We start from the raw sequence: 10,767 nt of genomic DNA, 5'->3' as shown, positions 1-10,767 counted from the left end.
TGCTGGCGCCCTATCTGTCAGCTCTCGAAAGTATTGGCGCCCATCCCTGTTTCGCCACCGCAAGCACCACTCACACTTTCTTCAGGAAATGTACCGGTCTAGTTATTATTATTATTATAATTAGTGGTGCTTGAAAAGCAAGTTCTCTTGCATACTTATTATTATTATTATTATTATTATTATTATTATTATTCCACCTTTTTTGTGTGTGCTATGACTTTTATAAGCAATCGGAATGCCAGAATTCCCACTACGGAAGCTCAAAGTCTGAAAATTTCCCATAGACTTGCATTGGGTTGCGAAAGAATTGGCGCCCTACACAGCCAGCTGTAAAAGAATTGCCTCCGTACAAGTCCGGCTCTAAAAAGTATTGGTGCCCGATCTGTCCGGCTCTCAAAAGTATTGGCGCCCTATCTGGCCGGTCTTGAAAGTATTGGCACCCTGCATGGGTGGCTGTCCAAAGTATTTTCACCCTACACAGGCGGCTCTAAAAAGTATAGCTGCACTACACAGCCGGCTCTCAAAAGTATTGGCGCCCTCCGCGTCTGGCTCTCAAAAGTATTGGCGCCCTACATTGTCGGCTCTCAAAAGTATTGGCACCCTACGCGTCCGGCTCTCAAAAGTATTGGCGTCCTATTTGTCCAGCTTTAAAAGTATTGGCACTCTACACGGCCAGTATAGTGCTAAAACATGCTAGCATGATGCTAAAACATGCTAGCATAATGCTAAAACAAGCTAGCATGATGCTAAAACAAGCTAGCATGATGCTAACATGTGTTAGCATGATGCTAACACATGCTAAAAGTAATGTGAAAGTATTGGTACCCTATGCAGGCTGCTCTTGAAAGTATTGGCGCCCCGTTCCGGTTTCACCACGTCAAGCACCACTCACATTTTCTTCAGGAAATGTACCGGTCTAGTTATAGTTATTATTATTATTATTATTTTCAGAAATTTAAACAATATCTTCTCCTAGGGCTTTGAAGCTACAACCACCAAACTTAGCTCACACCTTCAGCCTGTTCTGACTTGAGTTGCTATATCTTTTCGAAGTGATCAGAATTTCAGGTACGGAAGCTAGAAATGGTGAAAATTCCTATTGACTTGCATTAAAAATGTCTGACTGTTATAACTTCTTCAGCTTTCAAGCTACTTCCAAGAAACTCAGCACAGTCGTTCAGGTCGATCAGACTGGTCAGGCTCTATTTTTCCAAACTGATCAGACCCACAATATTCCTGTTGCAGATGATGAAATTTCCCCAAAATTCCCATTCACTTACATTGAGGGAATGTTCAGAACCTGGCTCCAACTGTCAAATCTCACACGCACCTGAGTGCACACGGCCCTGAAGCCTATAAGTATTGGAATGCGGTCTAGCACCACCCAGAATACCCTAGCAACCACCTAGCAACACCCTAGCAGGCTTGGTTTCTCAAGTCAACATCAAAGTTTGTCTTGATGAAATTTACCTATCTAGTTATATATTCTCAAAAATAAAATATTCATACAAGAACATAAGGAATATCAACTTTGCAAAATGAAAAAATATATATAATAATGAATACTTTTAATTTATTCCTTCTTGTTTTATTAATCTTGCAATATTAATTTATTGCTTCTTGTGTTATCTGAAAAAATATTTGTAAATTTGGTAAGAGAAACAACACTTAATATCTCACATCTCAGTGGGTGTTTTTAAACCAAAGTAAGGATGTGAGCACATGTATACCGACAACGATTTTGGTATGGGAAACAATCGGACTTAAGGGAAAACTTATCTTAAAAAAGTTTTAAGTTACAAATATCAGCCAATTTGTTGGTCTACCACTACATACATCCCATTTTCACCTGGTTTTAAGATGTGTGTTTTTGTGATTAGCAAAGTACAGTTGTAAACAGGATCCAAAACTTTTGGGAGCGGATCACTGAAACCACATACAGAGGTAGTCAAAAACTCATGTGACACATCACATTTTTTGTGGAAGGGATATCTGTCCTGAATGCCTCCTTAATGGTATGGAAGGCTGCCCATTCACCTTTCAATCATCCACTGCATTGAAGCTACATCCAATTGCATGTCTGAATTTGTTGGCATTTGTTGGGGTAGTATGAACCAGCCCAAAAGCTTAGTCATTCACAGGGCAACAAGTTTACCCCTTGCTGTAGCCCTTCAAATGTTGTTTTACCATTGTCCATGTTATATTCTCCTAAAATTACCCTTATTATATCCTCTAGCACTAAGCCGTGAGATGCTAACAAAGCAGGAAATGATTCTTGACCAACAACAGTCCATTCTGTGCATCCTAAAGCAACTCCAGGACACCAATTCTGAAGTTGAAGATGAACATTTGCCAATGAAAGACCCACAGGGCCTCCAGAGACTGGAGCAGAAAATCCAAGAAATCCCTGACTACACAGCCAAGACAGCCCGGGCCCGAGCTGCATTTAACGAGGTTCAGCGTCAACTTCGTGGTATTGAGGGCGCTCGCTATGGAATACTTCACCCAGCTCGGCTTCGCATTACATATAATGGTGTTCAGAAGGACTTTATTTCTTTTGGTAATTTTGTTGGTTAGTCCAGCTTACTCTCCGAGTTGTTTTCACATTGTGGACAACGTTCGGTTTTTGTAGGATACACTGCTGTCTCATTTGTTTATGGAGACTTTGGGTGTGGGAGTTTGGAGGATAGTGAGAGTAAAGCAGAACATGCCAATGCTTTGAAGGATGTAATGTTAATTAATTGCGAATCTGTTTTTAGGGAATTTAAACCTAACATGGTGAACAAATTATACTATAGAATTCAGGCAATTTTACCGAGGTTATCTCATACAGTGTAGCAAGTAATAATCTGGAAAGACATTTGTAATATCACAGTCTAAAACTGGATTTAAAGAGAAGCAAATTAGTAAATGAATCACATGTAAATGAATCATATGTAAATGAATCACATGAAAATGTATTACTTGAATATGAATCTCATGAACATGAATCGCATGAAAAATGAATCACATGTAAATGAAATACATGTAAATGAATCACATGTAAATGAACCATATGAAAATGAATAAATAAATTAAAGACAGAGATTCCAAGAAAGTGGTTTCAAGGAAAAATTGGTGAGTTTGCTGGGATTCTGACTATTAAAACTAATGAGAGAAAAAGTTTACAAAAAAAAACAACATTTATCTTGTGAAAAATGCTAAATCAGACTGTTGTAGTGTGTATGTAGTTTCTAATGTATATTTGCCACAATGAGAACATATCACTTGGAGAGCCACCCAAAAATGAAAATTTTGTCATTGCTCACCCTCATTTTGTTCACAACTGGTATGACTTTTGTTCATCTTCAGAACACAAATGAAGATACAGTGCTATGAAAAAGTACACGAGGGTGGGTAAATGATGAGAGAATTTTAATTTTGGGGTGGACTATGACTTTAATGTGTGTTGATGTGTTATTAACATGTAGCATGAAGATAACTGATAAAAAGCATGTGTTTCCCTTAGATTAATCACCAAGCCTGGTTGGAGGGTGTGACCTTAAGGACACTGTATGGAGAACAATGAGGCGAACACATTCAAATGAACTTGCAAGAAGCATAAATTGGAAAGGAATAAATGGGAAAATATCCTTGGCATCCCTGCAAGTCAAGGATGCTGTAATTGGTAAGTTGTGATGTCAAAAGTTTCGGTACCAAGTTGATACTAAAATTTAAAAAAATGTTACGATACCAGTTTTTTTCAGTACCAGTAATACCAAGTACCGACTATTCGGTACCTGTGCACATTTTGATCGATAGGCACAGCATTCAAATGCTGCATATGTGTGTACGCTCTCTGTGAACAGTGCTCTGTGTGTGAAGATCACTGCGTGTGAGCGGTTAAATGCACCATTTCAAAATGCTTGTCTTGGCGAGATGTACAGTGGCAAGAAAAAGTATGTGAACCTTTTGGAATTTCATGGTTTTCTGAATAAATTTGTCATAAAATCTGATCTGAGCTTCATCTAAGTCCAGGGTATTGACAAATATAATGTGTCTAAAATAATAACACAAAAAAAATTCTGATCCCTCATGTCATTATCGAGAACAACCAAAAAAAACCTCATAGTGCTTGGGGGAAAAGTATGTGAACCCTTGAGTTAATGACTTCAAAAAAGCTAATTGGAGTCTCGTTAAGAAAATGAGTTTGGAGGTGTGGACTACAGCTACTTTGACTGATAAAAACCCCTCAAACTTTTGGAGTTTGCTCTGCACAAGAAGCACACGCTTATGTTAGCCATGCCTCACCAAAAAGTGCTTTCAGAGGATCTACGATCAATAATTGTTGATTTACATAAAGCTGGCAAGGGTTACAAAGTAATTTCAAAGACTTTAGAAATTCACCAGTCTACAGTTAGGCAAACATTCTACAAATGGAGACACTTTGAGACTGTTGCTACTCTACCAAGAAGTGGACGCTCAGTCAAAATGACACGAAGAGCACAACGAAGGCTCATCAATGAGGTAAAGAAACAACCCCGAATGACAGCCAAAGATTTGAAGGCATCATTGGAACTGGCTAACATCTCTGTTCATGAGTCTACAATACGTAAACCATTGAACAAGCAGGGTATCTACAGCAGGACACCATGAAGGAAGCCACTGCTTACTAAAAAGAATATTGCCACACGCCTGAAGTTTGCAAAAGAGCACATTGACACTCCACAGTGGTATTGGCAAAATGTTTTATGGACTGATGAAACTAAGATTGAACTATTTGGAAAAACCACACAGCACTACATCTGGCATAGAAAGGGCATGGCATATCATCATGAAAACATCATCCCAACCATAAAGTATGGTGGAGGAAACATCATGATTTGGGCCTGCTTTGCTGCATCAGGGCCTGCCCAGCTTGCAATCATTGAGGGGAAGATGAATTCCCAAGTATATCAGACAATTCTTCAGGATAATGTGAGAATGTCTGTACGTCAGCTAAAACTATGTAGAAGTTGGGTGATGCGACAGGACAAGACCCAAAACACCAGAGCAAGTCCACAACAAAATGGCTTCAGAAAAACAAAATCCACCTTTTGGAGTGGCCAAGTCAGAGCCCAGACCTCATCCCAATAGACATGCTATGGAATGACTTGAAGAGAGCCATACACATGATACGTCCAAAGAATATGACAGAGCTAAAGCAGTTCTGCCAGGAGGAATGTCTAAAATTCCTCCTGAATGATGTACAGGTCTGATCCACAGCTACAGGAAGCGCCTGGTTGAGACTATTGCTGCCAAGGGGGGTCAACCAGTTATTAATTGTAAGGGTTCACTTACTTTTTCCACTGTCATTTTGAATGTTTAATGAGTGTGTTCAATAAAGACATGAGGGATCAGAATTTGTTTTGTGTTATTATTTTAGGCACATTATATTTGTCAATACCCATGACTTAGATGATCAGATCACATTTTATGACAAATTTATTCAGAAAACTATGAAATTCCAAAAGGTTCACATACTTTTTCTTGCCGCTGTATGTTATCCTACTTACCACATGGTTAGTTAAAACATAAATAAGAAGATTACTTTTTTAGAGTAACTTACCCACCCTGGCAGTAATATGGAACTCTCTAATTCAGTTCAATTCAATTCAATTTTATTTGTATAGCGCTTTTTACAATAGACATTGTCTCAAAGCAGCTTTCGAATTCGGTGTTCGATGGAGTAAGACGCGAAGTTGGAGGCTCCTGCTGATTTCGATTAAAATTGTAATTAATTAGCGCTTTTTGGTCATATAATATATTTTGACTTATTCTACTTCGTTTCCTTATTTGCTCTTTGAACTTTGTGGCACATTAAGATGTCTGGAAAGAACACGAAAACCCGTGGTAGCATTCAGACACGACTGAGACCTAGTGTGCGCGCTGTGAGCGAGTCCCCTTCTTTCCCTGAATCCGCGTCCCCGAGCAGTGACCCTGACTTCGCCGCACTCAAGCTTGAGTTGCTGGCTTTACTGAGGAAGGACATTGCCGATATTTTTAAAAAGGAGTTTCAGGCGATGTTCAGGGATGCGCTGTCTACTATCCAGCTTGACCTGCAGGCCATGAAAACAGAGCAGGCTGGTGATAAAGTCGCTACCAATGCTACCATATCAACACTGAAAGGTACTGTTGGGGAAATGCAGCACGCGCTCTCCGGTTGCACCGATGACATAGTTCACATGAAGACTACTATCGAGTCTCTCACTGCGACCGTGACTCAATTAGAGAATAAATGTGAGGATTTGGAGTCGAGGTGCCTGTTCTTGGGTTTTATAATATTTATATAACCAGCGACAGTTACTGAGTAGCCATGATGAGCCGGGGCAGGGGGTGGGTTTTTGGTACTTTTAATTTTGTTTTCCTTTGTTTTTTGTTTTTATTTGTTTTGTTGTTTTTTTTTTCTTTTTTCTTCTTCTCAATGAAATATTTGGGAAAGGGAAGGGAGGAGAGAAGAGAAAAGGTAAATGAATCACATGAAAATGAATCACATGTAAATGAATCACATGAATATGAATCACATGAATATGAATCACATGAAAATGAATCACATGTAAATGAATCATATGAAAATGAATAAATAAATGATGTAAAAAAAAAAAAGCAGCTTTACAGAAATATTAACACGGTATATTAAAGGTGCAATTTATCCCAACTGAGCAAGCCACTGAGTGGCGACAGTGGCAAGGGAAAACTCCCTAAGATGTTAAGAGGAAGAAACCTTGAGAGGAACCAGACTCAGAAGGGAACCCATCCTCATCTGGGTAACAACAGATAGTGTGGAAAAGTTCATTATTGATTTATATGAAGTCTGGTTGGCCTTAGAAGCAGCCGTAGTCCCAGTAATCTGGAATTGGAGTAGATGAGAGCTCCATCCAGAGGTAGGACATCCGAAACGGATGAGGCAGGTCCAGAGAGCAGAAAGGATCAGGATCTCTAGTATCTCCATAAAATCATGTGTGGCTTGGCAGAAGGAGAGGGAGATTATTAGGACTGTGCTTAGCATAATAGAAAGTCTAGTCAGGGTTAGGCTTGAGTAAACAAATACGTTTTAAGCCTAGACTTAAACACTGAGACTGTGTCTGAGTCCCGAATACTAATTGGAAGACTGTTCCATAACTGTGGGGCTCTCTAAGCGAAAGCTCTTCCCCCTGCTGTAGCCTTCACTATTCGAGGTACCGTCAAATAGCCCACATCATTTGATCTAAGTAGGCATGGTGGATCATAGAAAACCAAAAGGTCACTTATATACTGTGGTGCGAGACTGTTTAGTGCTTTATAAGTTAATAATAGTATTTTATAATCAATGCGAGATTTCACTGGGAGCCAATGCAGTGTTGATAAGATTGGGGTGATGTGGTCATATCTTCTGGTTCTGGTTAGGACTCTAGCAGCTGCATTCTGGACTAACTGGAGTTTGTTTATGTTCCTACTGGAACATCCAGACAGTAAGGCATTACAGTAGTCTAGTCTAGAGGTGACGAATGCATAAACTAATATTTCTGCATCATGTAGTGACAATATATTTCTTATCTTAGAAATATTTCTGAGATGAAAGAAGGCTATCCTAGTAATATAATCTACATGAGCATCAAATGATAGGCTAGAGTCAATAATCACTCCAAGGTCTTTTACTGCTGCACATGATGAAACAGAAAGGCCATCCAGAGTAACTATGTGATTGTCACGTATCATAGGGAGCACGGAAGCAGAAGCGGGCGGCAGGATGAATGCGTAAGCAAAGGGGTGATCAATATTCGTGGTCGTAAGGCAGGCAGAGGTCAGGCTGCCTGGTCAGGTGAACCAAACAATAGAGGGCAAGGCAGAAGTCGTAGTTGGAAACGGAAGCTAAGGTCAATGAAACTAAGCGAACAGACACTAGAGAACAACGGCTTGGAAACGACAGAGAACAAGTCTACTGAACGTATACTTCGCAAAGTCATTGTGGTGAAAGAATCTCTATATGCTGTGGTGTGAGTGTGTGTGAGATTGGTGACAGGTGTGTGTGATTAGAACTCCGGGGAAGGGGAGCGCATGCGTGTGTGGGAGGTGTGTGTTGCTTCTTGGGAAACTGAATCGTGGCTGGACTGGGATATGACAGTGATCAGAAAGCTTACTTCTACCTACACGTGATCCTAATAAAAGTATTTCTGTCTTATCAGAATTAAGTAAAAGGAAGTTAGTTAACATCCAACGTCTAATGTCCTTTACACAATCCTCAACTTTATTAAGCTGCTGTCTGTCCTCTGGCTTCGCTGAAACATACAACTGTGTATCATCAGCATAACAGTGGAAGCTAATTCCATGTTTACAAATAATTTGACCCAGAGGTAGCATATATAAAGTAAAAAGCAGTGGGCCTAAAACAGAACCTTGTGGTACTCCAAAGTTAACCTCAGTATGCGTGGAGAAGTCTCCATTTACATCTACAAACTGATAACGATCGGTTAGATAAGACCTGAGCCAGGAGAGGACTGTTCCCTTAATGCCAACAACATTTTCTAATCTATCAAGGAGAATAGTATGATCTATAGTATCAAAAGCTGCACTAAGGTCGAGTAACACAAGCAGTGAGACACAACCCTGATCAGAGGCCAGTAGTAGGTCATTTACTACTTTAACCAGCGTTGTCTCTGTGCTATGATGAGGTCTAAATCCTGACTGATACATTTCATGAATGTTATTCCTATGTAAGTACGAGCATAACTGCTTTGCTACAACCTTTTCTAAGATCTTAGAGATGAAGGGGAGACTTGATATTGGTCTATAGCTGGACAGTTGAGAGGGGTCAAGGTCAGGTTTTTTAATCAGGGGTTTAATAACTGCTAATTTAAGTGATTTAGGTACATAGCCAGTGCTAAGGGAAGAACTGATTATATTTAAAAGTGGTGCAATTACTCCAGGACAAATCTGTTTAAAGAAACATGTAGGTACAGGATCTAGTATGCAAGTTGATGAATTTGCTGAAGAGATTAATGAAGCTAGTTCGGTCTCTCTAAGGGGAGCAAAACACTCTAAACATTGATCTGATATTGCTACATTATCATCTAATGGGTTTGTTACAATACTGTCTGCTTTTAATTTAATAGCATGAATTTCACATCTAATATTTTCAATCTTACCAATGAAAAATTTCATGAAATCTTCACTGCTATGTAATGATTGAGTGTTTCTCTCTGTAGTGGTTTTATTCCTAGTTAATTTTGCTACTGTGTTGAATAGAAATCTAGAATTGTTTTTGTTGTCTCCTATTAAGGTGGAGAGATAGACTTTTCTAGCATCGCTAAGAGATGTTCTATAGTTCAGGAGGCTCTCCTTCCATGCTGTTTGAAATATTACCAGTTTGGTTTGACGCCATTTATGTTCTAATTGTCAAGTGGTCTGTTTTAAGGTACGTGTTTTATCGTTATACCAGGGTGCTAGTTTTTTCTCTCTAATTAATTTTCTTTTGAGTGGAGCCACTCTATCTAGCGTGTAGTGGAGCGTTGACTCTAAGCTTTCAGTCGCCTGATCGAGTTCTATCGGATCAGACGGTGATCCAAATCTAATTGATGTTTCTGCGAGGTTATTTATGAAGCTCGGTGCACTGGCTGATGTGAAAGTACGTTTTATGCAGTAGCGAGGTGAGGTGTAAATATTATGATCAATACGTATTATGAACTTGATAAGTGGGCTAAGAAACTGGGAACTACTTCAACCATGCAGTTATTGAACTCCTTAAAACAGTGTTACCCAATCCTGCTCCTTTAGCACCTGCAACATAATGGGTAATGTTGGGTGCACTTCAGGGACTGAATCAGGAAATATTATAATCAAGAATCAGAGTAAGACTAGTTAAGACTGCTTAAGGCTGATTTCTACTTCTGCGTCGAACTACACCGTAGCCTATTCGGCTGTTTGCATTTTCAGTTCTGCGTTGGTGTCTGCATAGTTGGCGGTGTTGACTACATGGGAGCAAAGCACAGCAGATGTTTGTTTACCTCTGTACATGGAGAGGTGGTGCATAGATTGCTACTTTTTTTTTAATGGAGTTAATAAACAATTGTTGTAATCTCTGTTAAATATATTTTCCACATTATGAGAGACATTGTTGTTATATAAATCAATAAATGTATTATGAACAGTTTTGGATCGCCAGATTCATTTATATTTTGAGCTCTGTTCAACCCGTCTGTGTGTAATAAGCCTCAGCGCTTTTATTAGAAGCTATAAGCAATCTGCTTTATTACATTTATTCTCAATGAATATGAAATTACTGCAGATATATTTATCATCCTGGGGAGGGTCTCTGGTTGCACAAAGGACCAATCACAACTGTTGTGTCCGCATACACACGACGCGTTGTTACAGTTTTGGAGAGGTGCACATCAGGCAACGCCGTAGGCTATGCAAAGGTCTGACGTAGAAGTATAAATTGTGCAGTAGTCAATGTATCCTGTAATTTCTGTCAGAATTTAATGCCTTTGGTTTTTCTACTTATGTTCATTAGATGCTGTCCGAAAGAACCCGTTAACATCAAGGGCAACAAGTGCTCAGATTGATACAGTGATGAAAAGGAGGCTGCAGCTGGCTTCAGACCGTGAAGGAGGACGGTAGAGGCACAACAAACAGTAGCTTGCCCTTGATATAAATTTATATGAGTTCTGCTCATTTACATTACATTCTAACTGATAATCTGTTGTACATGTTAAATTCACGTTTTGTTTTGTTCATTTATGTCGTTGTCTATGCGTTGTTAAGTCGATG

This window comes from Ictalurus furcatus, chromosome 3, assembly GCF_023375685.1.
Source record: "Ictalurus furcatus strain D&B chromosome 3, Billie_1.0, whole genome shotgun sequence".
Taxonomy (NCBI): domain Eukaryota; kingdom Metazoa; phylum Chordata; class Actinopteri; order Siluriformes; family Ictaluridae; genus Ictalurus; species Ictalurus furcatus.
This window is presented reverse-complemented; position numbering follows the sequence as displayed.